Below are 10292 nucleotides of genomic sequence, written 5' to 3' on the forward strand. Positions count from 1 at the left end.
AATTAAATGATAGAATAACAGAGGCAGACACAAATGACAATCTCTGGTGGCATCTCTTTTTTAGCTCCAAGGAAAGAAAATATAGAACAGGAAGTTCAACTTAGACATATACCTCAGTTGACAAGTACAGCTAAAGAGATCTATAATAGGACCAAACTCAGAGTTTAGGCCATCACAGCAAAACAGCAGTTCTATTTATAGCAGAATCAATACATCAGAGGGAGACCACAAATGACTTACAGATCAAACAACAGAATGGGGCACAAAAGAGAATGCAGCAGATGTCTGTGCAATTCTCAACAATGGTAAGTGAGAATAATGGCCATTACAACTGTCTGAAATTTAAAATAGTGAATGCGTTTACTAAAACATTCTCAAAAACTGATTTAAATATTTCTGTGTGAAGGTTAAACTTTATTCGAGGTACACAAGCTGAGGTTGTTGATACTGTTCTGTCACTGAAAATGTAAATAAGAAATCTAAATCTCCAACACTTAACAGCAAGCGGCACCATTAATGCTATAAGGTTGAAAAATACTTTTAAAAGATCGCATGAATCATCATCATCATCAACCCTCTTCTTCCTATTTTCTATATAGGGTCACGGTGTCATGTTAACTGTCACTATCTCTCTCGATTCAACGCCACACTCCTCTTCTTTCACACTCATGCTTAACTGTCACATATCTTCTCTCACACACTCCATTCACTTCTTTGATGGATGTCCTCATTTCCTCTTACCTTCTTCCTGTTTGTCCTAAATCGTCTTCACCAGATTGTCTTCTGCTTTTCTTCACGTGTCTCTGAACCACAGGAATCTTTTCTCTTTGATCTTTTCTGCAATTGGAGCTACTCTGGCTTTTGCTCTTATGTCCTCATTACTTTGTCTGTCCCACAGTGTGCATCCTACCACCCTTCTCAGGCACTTCATTTCCATTACCTCTCCCTTACTTATCTGCTCTACCTTTACTCCCCAGGTTTCTGCACCATATAGCAGTACTGGTTGCACTATTGTTTTATGCACCTTACCTTTCAGCTTCTTTGGCATTCTTCTGTCATAGACTACACCTGACACTATATGCCAGTTGGCTGCAGCCACTCTGATTCTAGCTTTGATCTCCTCATTCAGACTTCCCTTCTCCTCAACCATCCCTCCCATATACCTGAAGCTGTTAACCTGTTTCACTATCTTTTCTTCTATCTGAATTCTGAGCTTCTTCTGACTTCCGCAATTTTCTGCCATTACCACTGTCTTATCGCTACTTATTTTCCTCCCATGTGCCTTCAGTTTTGCATTCCATTCCCCTATCATTTGCTGAATGCTTATTCAGTCAGCCTGTAATGCCACATCATCTGCATACAGCAGCATTGCTGATCCGTCACCTCCCACCTGTTTGCTAATGTAGTCCATCACCAGTATGAACATCAGTGAGCCCAGTTTAGTGTTAAACTATTTAGAGATGATTTTATATGATAACATTTTTCACATTTGACAAAATGCATTTTAAACATATAAAAATCACAGCAGTGTTGGATATAATTGCCCCATATTATGCTAACCCTATAATGGCCAGCCAAGAAAAAAAATAATAAGGCATGTTCCCACATTATAATATATTGTCATTTTATTAATGATTTCTTTATTTGCTTGTTTTTTTATGGAAATGAAATTAAATATTAGCTGATAATTAAACTGAATACATAAACAAGACAACTTTCTGTTTAAAGTCTATAGCAATCAAAATGGAAAATACTCAGTTTTAGATGTGAAAGTTTTAAGTGGAAAGTAAAGGCATATTATTTGTTAAAGATTTTAGAAAACTTGTCATGAACAAACTAAAACTTATATTTTATAAGCATACATCCAAAAAGGTTTGCAACTATAACATAGCAAAAACCAATGAATAAGATATACGAAACTTACATTAGATGAAGATTGTAAAGTAGAAACTGATAAGAGTGAAGCACATGTCAAAGAGAGGATACAGCAGAGAAGTTTTTGTATAAACAGTGAGTGAAGTACATAAAGGGGGTAAAAGGTCTGTAGTATTCTATATGAAATAAAATTAAACAACAATAAATATGAGCAGAGAAAACAGGCAGAATACGTGTTATTAATGAAATAGTGAGCACTTTTGAAGTTTTGGAATTGTACAAGATGAAAGCACTCACTGTTTCATCAAGGACACATATTCTGCCTGTTTTCTCTGCTCATATTCATTGTTCGTTGAATTTTTACGGTGTTTGCGTATTACCTGTTGTTGGTTGGCATCTATTAGAAATAAAGAAATGTGAACAGTGAAAGTCATCTTAGAAGATTCTTAACATGTAATATCGATTAAGGTGTTATTAAAGAGATTCTGCAGGCAAACTGCAAGACTTTAAAAGGCAATAGCAATCTATATAAAAGAGTAGTTGTGAAAATACTACTTGTGCATAAATACATTGGTTGGGATTGGCATCATGGTTACTGCATTTTACTCCCAGTCAAAAGGTACAGGTTTTGATTCATACCCATGGTGTATGTCTTGTTATCAGCTAGGAATGTAATGGTCTGCAGTCTGATTGCTTACTATTTACCTATGAACCCATAAGTGTAATTTTAAGAATATGTTGGAAAGGTGATATTTAACAAAAAACTTATGAATCAAAAGAAAAAAGAGTTTTGGCTGTGTTTTTTTTTTTTTTGTAAAATGTATTTGCATATGAGTATCAGTAAATGCCGCATACATATACTAAGTGTTTGAGAATACTGAGCATTATACTTGTAAGAGTACTAATATGTTACATTTGGCACAATGTTGTACATGCTGAGCATTCTATATAGGTAAGGTAGCAGATTTGCTGCATGTAATTCCACATGTATGATGGTGCTCTTCTGTTTGTAAAATTAAGGAATGAGATCTACCACAACATGCAGGACATTTTTAAAGCTTGTAAGTATACTTTCTTACCCGTATAAGTCTTCCTTTTCTTGGGCATAAGTTATCTTTCTTGTCAGTGCTTTTGTAATTATAAGTGTGTTTTTGTTTAAGTTGCTTATTTACATTATAATGTTAGTGTTTTTGGATTTGTACTTAAAAATATTTCATGTGCTTTCGATTATACGTGTGTATTGCTCTTTGACACCTGGGACATGGATAAAAAGGGTCCTTGGGCCAGCCCAACCACCCAGTTAAAAAACACAAATAAATTAATAAATAGAAATAAAACTAAGTAATTGAGTAGAAAAGAAGGACAAGCAGTAAAGAATCACTCTATGCAATACCTACAAACATATGTACAACTCACAAATTAGGTTGTGCTCACTTTCAAAAGTTTAAGACTCTTATGTTAGCGAAGGTATATGGGAGTGAAGGTGGATGACATAATAATGCTTTGAATGTGAAATGCAATTGTACTGTCTTGTATTACTGGAAACAAATCAAGCTCTAGTTTTAAATGAATTAATCAGCAGTATGCCTATGTAAGGATTGATATGAATGAATTATATTTATGGATTTTTATTTTACCAATTGGTTGCATTTTAATCATATGGCTTTTCAAGTGTTCAAGCAATGAACTGTTTAAATGGAATTCTCTGATGGTGTCCAGTTAACTGAAAGGGCAATATTATGTACATAGAAATTAAAACATATGCTTTTGTGCATTACTTTCCTTCTTTTCATTTTATATTTCCTGCTTTCTGAAGTGCATGAAGTTGTTGCACAGACTACTGTACCCTGCATTTTTCTTATAGTGTAACTTAAGTAGCTGTCTTTACCTATCCTTCTTAACTTTGACATTAGTGGTGTACTCTCACCACACCAAATACTTATTTTGCCTTAAACTGCTGCACTATGCTTTCAGTACACAATACCTTATCACCTCTCCTAGAAAAAAAATGAATTTTAATTCCCTACAGCCTAGACATTGTCAGTTACTGCAATCAAGAAAAACAAAATGCAGGCCTGAATATCATGCTAGGTTGGCACTGGGTGTTAAAGCAGTGATCTTTCTCTCTCAAAGTGTACCTGCACTACAACAAGTTCCAATGAGTTCTTATCTTATCCATACTTCCTTTTATCTTACCCTAGCAGCTAAAGCCCTATATTACCTCTTGCACCTCATCACCCTCCCTTAAATGTATTATCTGAAGCATTTACTGTATAATGTAATAATTCAGTTATATATTACCCTCCTTTGTACTTTGTAACTGGCATTGCAGTTTCGTACAGCTAATAAAATGTCCGCAGTGCCATTCATTATGCCATCTTATAAAAGGCAGGAACACATCTGCAGCTCTGCTTCCAATTCTCTGTCATATAGTAGATCCACATCAACAAATCAGTAGCATGCAGCTATGCAGCTGAAATGAGCCATAGATCAGAGCATTCTTGACAGCAAAAACCTTAATAGGCCTAGTACATTATTTGGAGAACTACCGTTGCCTCTGAGTTTGTCTTTTGCAATAATCCTGTTTATGTCTGATATGCTTCACATTACTATGCATACAAGCACATATTATATTCTGTTAGTACTTGTGGCCTCTGGGTAGTTTCATTCTTTTTTTGGGGGGGGGTGGGTGTCTTTCACCCATAATGGCATTCCTTACAGAGCAGATGTAGGATGCATGGCTAAAATAGTACACTACCAAAGTGTCATCTGTGATAATACTACATCTGCGGTCACAACATCTCAGAGGAAATTAAATTAATATGTTTTCTATTTTCTATAAACCTGCGCACCCTTGAAGGTAGAATGTTGAGAGATCAAGGATTATGGCCAGAGCTCAGACATTGATAATACAAAGGACCACAAGCCCAGGAAAAAGTAGTTCAAAATAACTAGTTGCTCAAATAATGCTGTAGTAGTATAACATTATTCCACTATGAGTGGGCAAATGCAAATTTCATGAGCCTCAACTAGCCAAAACTCAACCCACCAAAATGAACTTCACAAAATTCACACTTTTCAGTGTTATTTGCATGGGGCTCCCCCTGCATCCTTTACCCTCCCCCATGTGGGAAGCTGCACCACCACCATCTCTTAAATTATATAATGAACTCCATGATCACATTACAAGACAGGAAGGGGCAAACACCTATAAATGACAGTGCCTGCACAATTCCCCAGTAATGTTATTCAATGAAAATGCCAGTATTGTCAGGAAATCAAGTTTCAGTGAGTAGAATGTTGAGCACTAGTGTAAAGGTATAATAGGTAGCAGTAAGCTGTTATGCTGAGGGCTATTCCTGAGGCACTGTACATCTTTAACTTCCAGTAGGCCCTCAGAATGTATTATGGCATATCACTCTTTTTAATTTCTTCAAGTCTTTTGGGTTTCTTATACCATGACAGGGAAGGATCCCATTCCTAAGTCAAAATATGATTAAAGTCCATTAAATTAGCATTGTTTTCATCGTTGATGTTAGCCAGAAGTGCTCTTTGTAGCACCCGCAATGTGCCCAGTAATGACTTCTTCTACAATTCATATGGAGTAAAGAGTTACATGTATCCGTAACATATCTAAGTGTGATTCTAAATTCTTTTTCATTAGACCGGTTCCTCCTCCTACTACTGTAACTGTCTGACTATCCTTCTATAACATTTTCCCTCATTTTTGCCTGCAAATCCTGCTACTTTATGACTTTGTGGCTCTCTGTACATAAGACACTGTAGTTATTGGGTGCAGCAATTTCAATCATCAATGCTACTTTTGTCTTCTTTTCATGGACTACTATATCTGGTTTTCTTGTATCTATTTTTGAACTGTTGGTAGTGGGTGATCCCATGTGATATAAATATCATCATTTTCTATAACGCTTTGTGGCTCATGTTTTCAGTATTTTTCAGCTCCTTCAATATTGTGATGTTTGCACAATCCCCAGTGCAACAGTCTTGCCACATTATTATGCCTTACAGTATACAGTCCTTTTGACATTATTATATCACAACCAGCAACAACATGTGTGACTGTTTCCAATTCTGTTTTACAAAACCTACATTTGTCTGCTTCTCTCCCATGTTCAATTGACTTTGTAAACCAATGTGTATGTAATCCAATATCTTAGTCCACCAATATTAACCTTTGTCTATTGGTTTAAATTCAACTCTCCTTAATTATTCCTGCGTTCGATACTGATCAACATGAGGTTATTCCAAGAGTTTCCTATACTTGCAACTACATGCATTTTCCACATTTCTTGCCTTCTTGTCTGATCTTCACCTTATATTCTTTCTTTTGTTATTTGGCACATTCAGTTGCTGCCTAACCTTTAACTACTTCTGTTTTAATTTTCATTCCTGCTTGCCACCAATATTCTTCTGTTAAACTAAGCAGAGAAGTCATCTTAGACTTATTCTTCTCATGTTTTAAAACTTTCATTACATTTGGGTCATGTGAGGTCAGCAAATATGTATCCAGTCCTAAGGTTGCAGATCTATAAATGTAATCAATTTCAATGAGGCCCATACATCCTTCAGATCAGGGAATATATAAGCTTGGTATACACTGCGTTTTATAAATTATTTGATAAGCATGAAGCTTCCTTCTTATTTTCCTGTCCAACTTATTCAACACCTTTTGGGGCCAGGCAATCACTCCAAAACTATAAGTAAGGACAGGAAGAGCAAACTGATTTATAGCTTGGACTCTGATCCTATATGTCAATGCTGTTTTCAGGATTAATTTAAGTCTTCTAAAATATTCCTTACTGAGTTTTATTCACCATTTGTTCATGTTTTATTGTTGATCCTACATCAGTTTTCAAATATTTGTAAACTCCCTTTTGCTCAAGTTATTTTATATTACATTCCTGTCCCAAACTGATGTTTTCTTGGTGCTGCAGCTTTCCTGCTTAAAAGGTTGCTTTTGCACATTTCTCAAGACCAAATTACATTCTTATATCATCTGAAAAAGTTTTGACCACTTGCAGTTGTGCTTTCAGTTCCTCATCTTATGAACTATACAGTTTTAAATCATCTCCAGAAAAGATGAGAAGTCTTTATACTTTGTTTTTTTCTGCAGACCAAACTGTAGCCATGACCTAGTCTGTTAACTAAACAGCTTAATGGATTAAGGGCAAGACAAAAGAGCAGTGGTGTTGAAGAGTCACCCTGGAATATTCATCCCTCTTTGAATTTTTATCCCTGGAATAATAACTGGTGTACCACTGTGTCATGGTCACTGTAATGTAATCAGTCATGAATGTAGGATACTGTCAATTTTTTTTTTATATTTTATCTATGCCGTACTTAGATTCTTCCCCTTTTTACAGTTTTCAATTATGACTTTATGTATGATCCTTTCTTCCATATGACTTTGTTTTCTCACCCTTTTGTTCTATTTGCATGATTGAGTTTTCTTCTCAGTGACTATAAACACTGTCGGCATCAATTCCAGTGTATAGTTTATATGTCATGGGAAGGCAACTTATTAGTCTATAGTTTTTTAGGATAGTTTGCAGGTTCACTCTTAAATAGAAGCATTGTCTTTCCTGCTGTTAACTAGGTTGGTATCTGTTTGCAATGTGCATACAAATATTTGTTACTCATCATTAAATCGTCATGTATGTTAATAGTTTTAGCTAGAATTTAGGTATGCATCTGGGCCTGGGGAGTTTCTTAACTTTGTTTCAATGTATCTGGCAATTACATCAGCCCATTTCATATCCTGCACATTTGAACTTCTTATTCTTTCTTTTACTTTTTCTATGCATTTAGCATTTTTGTTATGTTCCACAGGATCTCCACAGATATTTCTCCAAAATTTATCTATTTCCTTTTTTGATGGTGTTTTAATTCCTTTTGCCTTGTTTCCCAGATCTCTATAAAACTTTTTTGGGTCATCAATAAATTGCTTATTCTGTACTTTTCCTTTATATTTATCTGCATATCTTCTAAGTGTTTCTGCCTATGCTTGTATTTGTAGTTTATTTGTAATAGTGCCTGATAGATCCTGATCTGTTCGGATGTTGCGTATTGCTTTTAACACATCTATTTTTCTGAGTATTTTTGTTGATCTGTTCCCTCTTCTATAATCTTCTGACACTGACACCGCTTGTCTTAATTGCTTTATAGTTTTCTCTGTTCAATACTTCCATGATGGTATTTGATTTCTCCCCTACTTTTCCCTTACTGCCCTGTGTTTTTGTGGTAAGACGTTATCTGTTATTAATTTAGTTGCACAGTAATATATCCTATTTACTTCTGTTATACCACATGAATCTCTATGAACAGTCATAATTACTGTGTTCATTTGTTTTATCAAACATCTAACATTTTGGGTTCTATTGACTTTCTGTAGTCTATTTTTTCGCTGATCTTAATATGTCTGTCCATCTCTATTAAATCAACCAACTCTTAGATTATTTTTCTTCTAAACTGAGGGCACATCTTTGTTCTCCATTTCCTGTCGGCACTGTATAGAAAGTTCCATATCATCTTCCTGTGCCACATTCTCTTCCGTTTCATCCTGTGTCATCTGTTGCTCTTTCACATGGGAACTCGCTGCCCTATCACTCCACAACATTGACTGTGTCAGAGTCGCCACAGTTTCCTGTTCCATCTCTTGTTGTGCAACTGAATGTTTGTCCAATGTAGTAACTTATTATTTGGTGATGGAGAGGCAAACTGTCCAACTATAAATTTTCAGCTATTATGCACAGTTTACATCAACTTATTACAGTAACACAGTCATAAGAGTGTACTAATACCTGTAAGATTCTACAGATTCAGTAGCTATTTTTACATCAAAAACATGCAACGCATATTACACATGGTATTAGTTTTCTCATGACAGGGAGGTTTAAGGTATTACAAACTGAAAACAAAGTACATACACATGGTTTATTCTTTTTCTGGATCTCTCACTACTGGCCATTAGCTGCCCCCAGCACATCTCCTAGTTCACCAAGTCTATTGCCTTATCTCATTTTAATGAGAGTCAGTACATTCCCTGTGGGTTGATTAAGTAGCGATTTAGCAGGTTTGAGAAGTTTGACTTCTTGGGTTTATCTTGACTGGAGGAATGCAGTTCTGTAGGTTCAATGGTGGTGCGGCTGCACAGCTGCCTCATTTTCTCTGTGCTGGGCTTGAGGCCTATTCAGTGGATGTGTTGCCTGGCTTCTAGATAACTGTGCAAGGAATTCTGAAGGATATAGCATTAGTTATACTGCCCAGGATTCCTGTGTGCTTGCCAGAGCTCTCATCTGAGGTTATGGTTAATTCGCTCCTTATGGAGGATATTCCTGGTACAGGGATGGAGGGTGAGCCATTACTGATGCAGGATGATGTCTCTCCTACTGTCATTGCCAGGTAGCTCCTGCTGAGAATTCTTGTCTTTCTATTGCACCTAGAAATATATTGTATACATGTTGGGCAGCTTTTCTATATGTTCTGGGGTACTTGGTGCTCAGTAACACTGTGGAAACCAACTGAATTGTGGTAGATAGAAGGACCCTTTTTAAGGATGACGTGGTTTCTGCTTTACCTTACTTAAAAATGAAAAAAAAACAAAAAAAAAAAAAAACAAAAAGAAACAAAAATGTATTGAAAGGTACTTCTCTACAAGCTAACTGGAGAGGAGTGAGCATCCAGTAGTGTTGATTCAGAGCATGTTTGATGCTGAAAGGACCCCTACTCCCAGTAGACTCCTGCCACAGGATACATGCAGTGCTGTCAGACTGGAATGGTGCAGACAGGGAGACATACCTCTCAAAGTCATCCTGATCTTAAAATGTGGTCTGTTTGTGGTTTTCTGGCAAATAATTGGGGATTAAAGTTATTTGAATAATGGCAGGCATTTAAGCTTCAGACATTATATCCTTCAGAAAATACACCCTTATGCAAAACCTGATGTGCTAGTGTCTTACATGTTTATAGGAACAATACTTATAATAATTTCCTGATTTTAGGGATTTTATAAACAAAAAAAACAAACCAAAAATGTGAATTGAGGATCACTCGATGCTGAGCACATGGCCAGGAATCTGAGATGGGACTTTTCCCACCCTCCGCCATTAATTTTGCAGTTTAAGTTGGGCTTTGGAGACTGAAAAAATATTGGGTAGGCATGTAGGGGTTAAATGACTCTTATTAGTCCGTATAAGTTAAGATAGGAGTAAGAGTAAACTTAGATGGTTTCTTTTTTTTTAAAACAAGTTTATTGTTTTTAACATACAAGAGAAATATCATAACAATTTTATACAAGTAATTAAAATAGATATGATTATAACATTCAACAAAATAACCAAAGTATTTACAAAGACATCCACTACAATCAGATCAATTAATTAAACTAAAATACCATG

This window comes from Protopterus annectens, chromosome 10.part0, assembly GCF_019279795.1.
Source record: "Protopterus annectens isolate FY-2018-M chromosome 10.part0, PAN1.0, whole genome shotgun sequence".
Lineage (NCBI taxonomy): Eukaryota > Metazoa > Chordata > Ceratodontiformes > Protopteridae > Protopterus > Protopterus annectens.